At 36.5% G+C, this 12,498-nt stretch overlaps 1 protein-coding gene across 1 annotated transcript in view; it reads left to right on the forward strand.

The window, feature by feature from the left end:
- EIF4E (eukaryotic translation initiation factor 4E) overlaps window positions 1–12,498 on the forward strand; it is a 47,750-nt gene that overhangs the window by 1,327 nt on the left and 33,925 nt on the right. The gene's annotated exons all lie outside the window — the stretch shown is intronic.

Genomic DNA, 12,498 nt, shown 5'->3' on the forward strand with positions numbered 1-12,498 from the left:
TGAGGGGCTAACGGGCTCCCTACTTCTTCCATCGATTTCTCTGTCTCTACCAAACTGCTCTGACACCTGGGCAGTTTAGCCCTGGATTGACAGCATGGCAGCCTACATTCAGATGTCGGGTGGGGATAGAGTGCTGAGCCGTGCGCCGCATTGAAGTGACTCTTGTGACGTGATCACTGTTCCCTTTCGGGTTTGAAGTATCCAAAGTTAATATGGCTTGTTCCCTGACAAACCCTGGCACGTACGTTTCACTTACCAAGCTGTTGCCACGTTACTGGGGAGAATTCGCGACTCCTCTTGTGACATCCTGTTGCTTTGCACATATTTACTAAATATTTTTGATGTCCTTGTTTCAATTTTAAGTAGCAGAGCTCCAGAGAATATTATTTCTTAGATATTATTTCAGCCTGCTTTTTCTTTATTTCTGTGTGCCACCTCCAGCCATTCTCCATGATTCATGTGATGCCATCTTTGATATACATGCTCATGTATCTCAGGGGATGGTCACCTGCAAGATTGGGTATTAGGGTCTGGAAAAGAAGGTGGGGAAGAGGTAAATAAGTCTCTCTTTTGAGCGTTGTGATTTATTCTATTAAATTTTGAAAATATAATTTGAAAGTTGCTAAACTTACTTATTATCTCTTAAAAATCTAATAAATGTTTTTTTAAGTACAAGAATCAGTTTACTGTCTCATTTGACCTAGTTGTAAATAAACTGATTTTCATAGAGAAACAGAAATACTACTGCGTAAAACAATTCGCTGAAGTTTTCTTACTGTTTTATGGTGAAGTAAATGTAGCTGAAAACATTATAGACATCCATTTCCAATTAATGGCTCTCTGCAAAGACACAAATTACTTTAAATATAAGCAAAAGATGAGTGAATTTAATGTTTGTAAACAGTGTCTAACAGCCCTAGAAAACAATGTCATTGACTTATCCAAAGAACAGGAACAGACTAAGCAGCAACAGCATCAGTTTCCCCTTGTTGTTCACATGGTTTCATCATGACTTGAGTTTGGGGGGAACCATTTCTAGGGTCAGAGGATCAGTGTCTCCATCTTTGTTCACTTTTTTGTGAGGGCCACCAAGATCACTAATTGCTGTGATGTGGGCAGCTGTCCGCTAGTGACTGAACTGATACTAAAAGCATGCTTTCCTAAAGGAACCAAATGGCTATCAAATGGTAACCACTCTTGGTTACAACTGAACTTGAAGGCAATTTAAAATTAAAGGTTCCATGCCTCCTCATAAGTCTCTTGCCTGTTCTCAATTTTTTTTTCTATTTGCCAAGCCTGACCAGCATATTTCTGAACATAATACATAAAGTTTATAAAACGACTAGAGTGACACTTGTATGTTGTTGTGTTGTAGCCGTGTTGGTCCAAGGATATTAGAGGCAAGTGGATGAGAAAATACCTTTTATTAGACCAACTTCTGTTGGTGAGAGAGAAGCTTTCAAGCTCTTCATCAGGTCTGTGCCCGCGTAAGCTCTGTGTAAGCTCGAAAGCTTGTCTCACCGACGCAAGTTGGCTCCTAAAAGATATTGGCTATTTGTACAGAATTAAAATACTATTTACTGTTGTACAGTTCAAAAAAAGAGGGAAAACTGCTTGTTGAGGTTCCAAAATCTGGGACTCTACAGGCATATAAATCCTTCATTTTTCTGTAGTTCCTGTATCTCCCTTTCCAGTGTAACACAGAAGCATTTTATGGAGCTCGCAGTACCACCTTATTTTCTCTGAGTGTCTTCTGCAGTTGAGGCAGGAAAGATCTTATGAAATGGGAAGGGTGATCCCCTGTAGGGGGAAGGGTGTTAAAGGAAAATCAAAGCTAAAGCAATTGTTGCTATTTTGTTTTAAAAAAATTTCTGTGGACACCTTTCTTCAGGTTGAAAGCATTTGAGGTACAATGCAAAACATTAAAGCTTATTCAGTGGAAACATCTGTTACCAATGCAAGTATAATTCTACAAAATAACATCTGTAATGTTAGTGTTGGAACAACTAATTCCCAAAACATTTTTGTTTATACATTTCAAACTTCCAGAAACTCACTTTTCAGTACAGATCTCTTCTCTCCCCCCCCCCTTCTCTTCCATGTTTGCTATTGAAAAGGGAAGAAAAAGAAGAAAACAAAGGTGTTAAGAAGCAAGTTTTTCCACACAAGTTTAATTTAGGTCTCTTCTTGTTTAAATATTATCAGCTAGTTCTAGTAGACATTAAAACACAAATTACTTGATAGGTGTAGATGTCTCTGAAAATATTTATAGAGCTTAATACAATGCTTAAAATGCTTTTCTTGCTAACTGTAAAGATAATTTCAAAGCTGCATGCATCCGTGGAAGCTACATTTTGTAATGGAACTGAGTGTATTTACTTTAGAGTTGTGCGCTTGTACATTTTATTTTAGGGTTAGTCAACATATATAAATTTGTATTCATTTTACAAGCATTGTAAGTTCATAGTCAGAGTTGTACTAAAGATTCAAACCCTGGCATATGTACTTTGTTTCATACTGATGTGGGCGATTTCTCATTTACCTTGCTCTTCTTGCTCCAAAATCCATTGAATTTAGTGGTAACTTAAATATCAAACCAGGGCAATATATTGCATCTCGTGAAATGTAGAAATACTGTTTTGGTATGTTCCTCAAGCACCTCAAGAAAATGTAGTCCTGTTTTGGAACTTATAGTTAAATTGCATCTATAAGAAAAATATGGGTCTATCAAACCTATGTACTTTTAATCATCTTATATGGATCCGAAGCCTGGGTATTGCTTAAATAGAACATCAGGACGCTGAAGGCACTTCATATGCATTGCCAGCAGCTACTGTTGGGCATAAGAAAGTTTGTTTTGTTTTTTTAATCAGTGATAGGGGATGTGTTGTTGAGAATTGACTTCAAGAAGATTCAAGTCTTCCTTTGTCACCTCTGGCTGGCTCTTTATGGTCATATAGCCTGCCTCAGAGACGAAGTCTACACACGTCAAGTCCTGAAGATCGGACTTAAGGTCAGCAGGGATCATTGCCTAGCCATGGACTGCCGGCAGCCAGGTGGTCATCTGCAGTTAACCTGGCTACATCAGATCAGTAATAACCCAGTGGCACTTCTAGTCCCCTGGAATACAGTATAATGTGGTCATGGACATTCGGCTCTGCGGACACTCACTGTATCTGAATGTTCTTTTTAATAAGAAAAGAACTGTTTGTACAAAGCACTAAAGAAAAAGAAAAAAGTCCCAGTGTTAATGCTTTGGCATTATTTCAGGGGTTTCAACAACAGCCTGCAGAAAATAACTTTAAAAATAAAATTCTGCCATGCTAAACCTATGAATGGTTTGGATAAATAAGACAAGAAGATAACTTATATAACCTTGTACCCTTCCATCTCCCAAATTGCAAGCAGATTTCGGTATGGGATTTTGCTTTTATCATTTTGTTCTTATTCAGTGCACTTAAATATATGTATTTTCTTAACACTTGCATTTGTATAGTTAACTAATTCCACATTCAAAAGATCCTATCTTGAGCTGAAAGTCTGTGTCTTAGCTGAAACTTTCATATCTGTTCTTCCATTTTTAATTTGGCTAGTTGCATGCTATGAGTCAGCTTTGGTAAGGATCACTGGAATAGGCTTCCAAGGGAGGTGGGGGAATCCCTGTCATTTGAGGTTTTTAAAAACAGTTTGGACAAATATCTGCTAGGGGTGGCTTAGGTTTATTTTGTCCTACTTCAGCTCAGCAGGGTGGACCTGATGACTTTTTGAGGTTCCTTCCAGCCCTACACTTCTGATTCTATGCATAATTAAACACTAGTGTGTAGGATCTTGGCCCTTGCTAATGGAAATGGCAGACCTTGTAATGATTTACTTAAATTAAAAAAATGCAGCTGAACTATGGCTTGGAGTTTAAGTTAGTGTGTATGCTGATATCAAAACAGCTTCTAATTTAAGGATACATTTAAAGCTTTTTTGTAATTTTAACACTCCTTTTATTCTATGGAAAAGAAAATTAAACAGCAAAAAAAGCTTTGACTTTTGTTCTTTAACCTGAACTGCTTTAGGACAGAAATTGGCCTTAATCTCTCTGTGACTAGGAATTTCTAGTGTCATTGTGATCAGTGACCTGCTGTTGGGAGATTCCCACAGTATTCAGTCATAGTGTGATGAATTAGGCCAGTGGGTCTAAACCAGGGGTATACACAGATTTTCCAGGGGTACATCAACTCATCTAGATATTTGCCTAGATAAAGTGCACTAGCAGAGTCAGTACATACTAAAATTTCATACAGGCAATGACTTTGTTCTGTATACTATACCCTGAAATGTAAGTACAATATTTATTTTCAAGTTGATTTATTTTATAATTATATGGTGAAAATGAGAAAGTAAGCAATTTTTCAGTAATAGTCTGCTGTGACACTTTTTTTTTTAAAATGTCTGATTTTTGTAAGCAGGTAGTTTTTAAGTGACATGGAACTTGGGAGTACGCAAGACAAATCAGATGCCTGAAATGGGTATAGTAGTGTGGAAAGGTTGAGCGTCACTGAATTAAGCAGTTTTGTTCATTATATTTTGCTTAAATATATTGCTGGTATTTACCAACTGGGGATCAGTCTAAAGTGCAGTTGATAATTAATGAAGAGATACTGTAGTTTTAAAAGAGTTTATGAACATAAGAACGGCCATATTGGGTCAGACCAAAGGTCCATCCAGCCCAGTATCCTGTCTTCCAACAATGGCCAATGCCAGGTATCCCAGAGAGAATGAACAGAATAGGTAATCATCATGTGATCCATCCCTTGTTGCCCATTCCCAGCTTCTGGCAAACAGAGGCTATGGATACCATCCCTGCTTATCCTGGCAAATAGCCTTTGATGGACCTATCCTCCATGAACTTACCTAGTTCTTTTTTTAACCCTGTTATAGTTTCCATCATAAGCTCACTTTAAAAATAAAAATTAAAAAATTCCACGCTAACTTTCTGAAAAAGTTTAGTCAGAAACATACCTATCATACTTTTCTTTTAGATCAGAGGAAAATTTCTGGTCCATTTTAGATAATCACCCAAGTGGTTTGTGTTAGTTATAGAATCTTGAAAAGAATTGAGATTTTTTTAATGTTACGTTTTCTAAAGAGTTTTGTAAAAGGGTGTCCCATACAGCGTGGTCTATATATCCATTAATCCTCAGTGAGAAGCAGTGCATAGGACCACCTATCTATGTTGGGTTTTAACAGCACTTTACATGGTATGTAAGTGCTACTGTAAACATTGAGTGCAAAACTTTAAAGTTATTAGATTAAAAAAATAGGAACTTCTGCAGAGCTTCATGAAGACCTCTGTAAACATCATAAGCTCTAGGAGAGATGTAGTGAAAATTGTAAGAAATTGAAGTGTTTGTAGAGAGGATTACATTGTGAGAAATGACCTTGCTTTCATGCCCTAGCTATTTTAAGGTTTTCTGCTTAACATTTAAACAAAAACCTCTTTTTATTTTCTCTCTTGGTAAGGAAACACTTATAAACTGAGGTGGTTTTTTTCATTTCTTGAAACTTTCAACATTTTAAACATATTAATACAGAAGTTTGTTTTAGAAATTCAAAATGTGCATTATTCTTCTCTTGTCACATCCTAGTGCATAGGACTGTTTGTTTTTAAGTTTGAGTTTCTACCTTTGGTGATGCTTGGTAAGAACTTGAAGTTCCATATGTTCTCTGCACACTTGATAAAATTCCTTAGGTCTTGCAGTGTTTAAAAGCCGTTAAATAGTCCCAATTCCAAGGCACTTACAAATGGCTGCAGTCTTAGATTTTAAATAGTATGTATAGTTCAAAATTATACAAAAGCACAGGAGGTAGATTTTAAAAAAAAAGTAACATTTGAACAATTTTTTGTATCACGTCTTTTATGTATAAATCAGAGCTTGTTTTTGTTCATAACTTTACACTAATAACATGTTAGTTAATAAACAGGGTGCTGACTTCATTTTCATGTGATGAAAATGTAGCATCAACTTTCATTTATCAGTTCTATTTAAATATTTCAGCCTCATGATAATTAGAGTTTATTTTCCCGACCTTACTTGAATTAAACAGATAATTATGCGGCTTAGATGTAGCATGAATGAACTGGATGACAAGGACTATCCTGTGCTTTAACTATAGTACTGTCTTCCTTGGAAGTCCTAAATTTTCTGATTATAATGTTGGCTCAGATGTTGGCTTAATTTTGAAATATGATATATGTTCATGATTAGAATCAATTTGAAAATTCCTGTTTCAAGAGCCTTGCTTTTTACTTTAAGTTTAATGTTGTAATTGTTCTTGGTAACTTTAGACTTGTGAGTCAGCAAAGAAGAGATTTAGCACATGGATGAAATTTTTGGATATTGGTTGGAATGTTACATTATCTAATTGTTTAATTGCTAGCTTTAATAACTTAATCAAATTATTGAATTTACATCCATTTGGAAACTCACCAGAAGTTCACAACACAAAATACTGTTATGTTGGCAATGGCTTGAATCTCTAATATCTAAAGTGAAGCCCTCCGTAGTCCTGGTCCTCCAACTCATGAGACTTCCAGCAAACACCAGTGGCAATGTTGGTACTAGTAAACAAGATCATTTGGAACCCTCTTACATATTGACTATTGAAGAAACTTACCTTATCCCCATATGCAGATTCCATGTTCCAGTATTAAAGGCACCAGCACATCACATGCTGGCACGTCTCGTGTAAGCGGGAAGTTTGGTATCACAGGGCAACCACTTTGTGCAACTAGAAACATCCACAAAGGTATTAACTTTAAAACAATTCTAAATACTTTGTAACGTGCATCTTTTAGCCCTATGAAGATTGCAACTCCAGTACTGGAAAAAGTGCTGCTCACTTTCAGGTAGACATAATCCCTTTTTAAAAAAGCTGTTATAACTGTTGCTGGATGGAAGCCAACAATAGTTGGTTTCTTAACTTCTTGAGGAAAATGTGTTAATCTTCATGTAGACACTTTATTTATTCCTGGAAGGTATACTAAAGGCCTTCTTTCTGTTCACGCACTTCCTTGCTACATAACCTCTTGTAACATCTCACTTGGGCTTCAGGTAATGTGTCATATTCCTGTTGTTACTGCTAGTTGCTTTCCTAAGATCTTTGGTTTAAGAAAATGTATACGGTTAGGATAGCCATTCCCTTATACACATAGTTCAGTAGCTTCAAGTCACTTCCTCTTTTCTTCCTAGAACTTGATTAATTGCACAGATTTTCTTTATTTTCAATTTTTGGGCATATCACAGTTAAACTACTAGACTATCCAATTAATTTAAACATTTTAATAAGATTTTGCCTGTGATGGTATTAGTTCAAGCTTTAGTGTCCAAACGAATAGCTACGGAAAGTTGCTGAATGATCATATACTATAATTAGATCAAAACCAGCAATTCTAGTGAACAGCGAGCTTTAAAATAGAATAATTCCATTTCTGAAAGTTCTGAGCCTTTCATTTTAAAGGAAAGAACATGACAGCCTAAAATATTGGTTGTATTTCTTGTCTGCCAGTCTTGGTGTTTTGCTTTGGTTTTTTTCTCCCAGGAAGAAGGCCCCAAGAAGTAACTAAAATGGAAACTTAAATAGGTTGCATTGTCTGCTTTGTCAGGCCTCACCTGTACTTAAAAATCTAGTACTGACATCTGTTCTAATCCAATGAATATGTAGCTGAATCTTGGTTCTTTTAACCTCAGCATAGTGCCTTTTTCTGTGCCTGGGTTTAATTGAATTCTTTATATTGAGAGAGATTTTTTTTTAATTTTTATTTATTTTTGAGCTAAGTAGTTTTTAATTGTACTTTTTGGGAGTTAGTTAGCAAGAGTCACAATTGCTATCTTACAAATCTCGTTGTTTGTCGTCTTCCCATTTTGTTACAGTAAAAGCTTTTGCTGATGTCCATGTTCTAATATGCGTCTCATTACATTGGAAGCTACTCAGCAGCTGTTCCCTGGGTCAGTGGGCTGTGTGGGCACATAGCTGTAGGTTTTGCAAATGATGGTAGCAGCCCTGATGAAGATGATTGAATCCAGTAGACAAAGCCTGTTTTAATCAGATGCTGTGCACTTAACTAGAAAATCCACTTAATGTGGGAAATTCCCAGGCCACCTGTTTATTCCCAGAGATGTATAATAGGGATTGTAATTATGGCCTCTTGGGATAAAAGTTACAGTTGAATATCCAGTGGATTTCTCTCTCCTGCTATGGAGCTCTTAATTGCCAGTGTGTGGTCCCTGCGAATCTTTGTGACATCTGTACTATGAAGAATAGTAGATGCAGAAGAAATTCCCAAGATACAGAATCCTGTTACCATGTATATGTACTTGATATCTTTTTAAAACTGTGAATGGGATCGTTCTGCCAAGTTTTCCAGGAGATGTCGATATCTGATTTTCTGTTCAGAAACTGTAATATATGTAGTGAGTACATTGAGCTGTCTACTACAGTGCATATAAGAGTAACAGGGTTGACCCTACAAAGGCTTCCAATTTAGCAGGTAACCAGGTTTGGATTTACAATCTACCCTATCTGTATATCTCTGAAAAAAAACTAACAAAACTAGAGAAGGCAGATCTTTAAAAGCAAGCTTGTACCCACTTGCTTGTCCTAAAACAAATTCAAGTTTGAGAAATGCATTTAATAAATGATAACAGTAAAATGTTTAGAAAAATCTCATTTTAAATGAGATTTTAGAAACTACTATTGCTAATGGTAATTTTACTAATAAAATATTGTAGGGCTCTAGCATTGTCTGCTTAGTCAGGCCTCACCTATACTTAAAAATCTAGTACTGACATCTGTTCTAATCCAATGAATATGTAGCTGAATCTTGGTTCTTTTAACCTCAGAGTTTATACTAATCAATAACTGGCTTTAACAATCCAGCTGAAAGCTTTAAGCAAGTTTTACTAATTGTATTTAATACACTGCACATTTGATTAATAATGATAAATGCTTCACTGTGTAAACATTTGGTCTGATGATCTGGGCAAGGGGTCGAATGTGAAAGATCAAAAGAAACTGTAACAAGTAGCATTAACTAAAATTTTGTTTTCCCACTAAGTAGCTCACTCTGTTTTGCTCAACTTGATAGCATTTGTACTGAGCATAAACTGCTCTAGTTGAGAGTTAAACTTCTGTGTACCTGAAACTTATCCTCAACTCTGCTTTGAAGCACAAAACTCTGCTTCCAATTTAATGGACTAGGTTAACTTTTGCAAGTGATAGCATACACAGCAGTGCTTAGATCTGATGGCATGTCTTGTATTGCATAACTATCTCATAATTTGATTAGTTTTTGAGGGAGTCATGTCATCCAGTGCCAAAAGGATCATAGTTGGCTATTGCAGGGCCTTTGAAGTGAGTGAATCATAAGGACACTTGTGAATGACATCTTGAAAATGAACTTTTTAAAATGTGCACATAAGCTACTTGGTATCAGAATTGCTCTAACTAGAAGTATGTAATTTGATAGGCTGTTGGGTGGAGTGCAATGTCTTCTATTCAGTTTTGGTCCATACACGTGGTATCCATAAATACAATAAGCAAGTAAAAGGTTTCTAGCACATGCATACCTAATATATTTTTCTAAAGCTGTTTAAAACGTGCACTTGCTAGTTATCACTTTCCTTTTCCATTCCTAGTTAGTCTTGTATTCATCTTTCTAGCCTAGGTTGCACTGGACAGTTAAAAAAAATAGGTGACTAGTCTAGTGGGTTTAAAAAAAATTTCTTAGATGTTATTCTTTAGCTATTTAAAGAGCTGATTACTTAGTGGATCTGAGTAGTTGCTCAATAGAAATAGCTACAGGAAAAACAGCAAGTTTTCAAAACTTCCCATTTGTACAATAAGTATTAAAACAGTCTTGATGAAGACTTCATTAGTGTTTGCAGAATTCTGGGTGGTCATAATTTATTTGTGTTTAATAAAACCAGTGAAGTACTGTGAACAAAAGCCAGCATTATTTCAAAATATGAATACCTCCCCTAACCCCCACTTCTAGGTGATAGAAAATATTTTGTTGCTAAAGTATAAAACCTAAGACAATATCAGATTATGAGAGGATATTTTTTTTAAGATCGTTTACTTTGTGTATTTGACAGCATTTGTGTGTTGGCCATTTCATTGATTTTTTTTTTTTCACTCTGGGGGGTCTTTCAAGTGGCTTCAGGAGGAAGAGTTCAATTTAAAAAAAAATTAAAAGTGATTGGTAAACTACAAAATGATCAGGAGGCTAATGGAGGGGGGGGGGAGGTGGGAGGTAGCAGGGTGCAGTTCCTGAAACTACTAACACTTGAATTTTGAGTGATTTAATGGAGTGCCCCTTTTTAAAAGAAATTTGTCATGTGAACCAAATCTGGCAACAGATTCTAAAATAGGATACTACTACTACTTTTGGATATTGTAGTGAAGTCTATTAGTATATGAATAATTTCTTAGTAAAATATTTCCGCAGTTAAGGCAGGAGACTGTGCTGTCTGTAGTGTATTTGAATCAGCAGTGAAGTCCTAAATATCCGTGCCTCAACAGTGGTTTTCTGTGTAATCCATGTTATTCGAAGAGCATTCTAGGTAAAATATGGTAGTAACATAATCTCATACTTCGAAAATGCTGCCACTTCATCTTCATGTTTAATAATCCCTTCAGGTCTACTCCACTTCTCCTCAGTGTTCCAGTAGCTCAGAAGCTTCTGGGACTGTGAATAACTTTGAGAGGTGGGAAATCCATATTCAAATCACTTCCCTTTAGGTGGGGTGGAGGGATTGAACCAACCTGTCTCTCATCCGGAGTGAGTACCCTAACCACTGGGCTAAAGGTTATAATGGAGGCTACTGCCTCCTCCTCCACCCTCCAGCTGTTTTGTATGAAATGTGATTTGAGAACGCATAGGGGGGTCTATCCCCACAGGCAAGTTGGCAGTGGAATGGAACACCTACTTTCACATGCTTTGAGGGATTGTACTGGGGTTTATGCATTGTGTACATACCCAGAGGCAGAAATTTAGGGTCACGGGACTTTTACAGTGAAAATTTAGGCACCTAGGGATTATAGGTGCCTTCAGGGTTACACTTAGCAGGGATTTTGAGTCTCTCTGTAGTGCACAACTCCTACTTCAGTGCTGAAGTCCTTTTGACTTGTCATGGCTGAACTTAATCTACTTCTGCACTGCTTCTCTTTGATCAAGACCATAAAGTCTAAAATTTTACCTAGTTTTTAAATCCTTTTTTGTGCCTCTGGATTTAGAAGTGTCTAGAATATTTTTACATTTAGGTAGGTTTTGTTTTGTGTGTGGAGTGTAACTAAGTGCTAGTTATTGTGCAGAATCAGCTGTATACAGCTTTGTTTGCCCTAAATGTAGAATGAGCTGTCTTTCATCCCCTGTCTCGTGAATGTTACGGCAAGGATTGCAAATTGGAGTGGGATGGAGAGATGGCAGTAGCGGCTGGAAATGCTTTATTATACTTTCTAAAGTTCTGAGGGAATGACTTTAATAGCCACAATGTCATGTTTGAAATTGTAGAATTAAATGACAAATAAACTTGAAGAGCAACACACATCCTGAATTTTCTTCTCTACTCATGTTTTTTCCATATTCTGTTTTAAATTTAATAAATTCAGTGTATATTTGAGGTCTGTAGCACTTTCTCTAAAGCAAGTGTAGGATGATATTTTGAATCAACGTGTATTGTAGTAGCAGGTGTTAATGGGTAACTTAAACTCATTGAGAAAGGTAAACTTCAAATCTGAGAATTACTTTTAGTTAACACTACACTGCCATTTAGGGCACATATTTCAGCTCATACTTGCTTACGTTGAGAGTACAGGCATTGGAAATTACCCCGTTTGAATTTCAATACTTGTAGTGTTTCGTACTGGCTGCAGTAGTTTTGGAGTCAAGTATCTCTCAAACCCTTAGGGCTAGAAAAAAGTTATGCAAATACATTGAAAGGCTGGCAATCTCTACTTTCCAGGGATTGTTCATTAGATTCCAGACCTTAAAATCAAATCATTCTAATTATCATCTTCTTCCTCGCAATTATGACATTTAATGGCTGCCTCCTCAGGAAACACTGATTATGGAAATCAGTGTTGTACGCTAATGGTTCTAAAACTAAAGTGCACAGAGCTCATTCCTGGAACTCCCAATTCTTAAAGATCGCAAGCAGACTTTTGTGCCTTCTGGTACTTGGTAAAATAAGCTGTATAAACCACATTGAAATCAAAGTGGAGCTGGGGAAAGCCAAACAGCAAGCAAAATTACATGAATTTTCGTGGTCCAATATCTTGTGACCTGTTAGGATTTACGCGCATGTTGCATAGATGAGCACACATACTTGCAGGGCCATATGTGTTTTTATGCTGTGATCCTGGACTGCTAATCAGAAAAAAGGTAGTGGAAGCTAATTCTCTGAAGTAAACTTAAGAGGGTGGTAGCTAAGTGTTTTCAGAATACAG

Source organism: Mauremys mutica, chromosome 5 (genome assembly GCF_020497125.1).
Source record: "Mauremys mutica isolate MM-2020 ecotype Southern chromosome 5, ASM2049712v1, whole genome shotgun sequence".
NCBI classification, from domain to species: Eukaryota; Metazoa; Chordata; order Testudines; family Geoemydidae; genus Mauremys; species Mauremys mutica.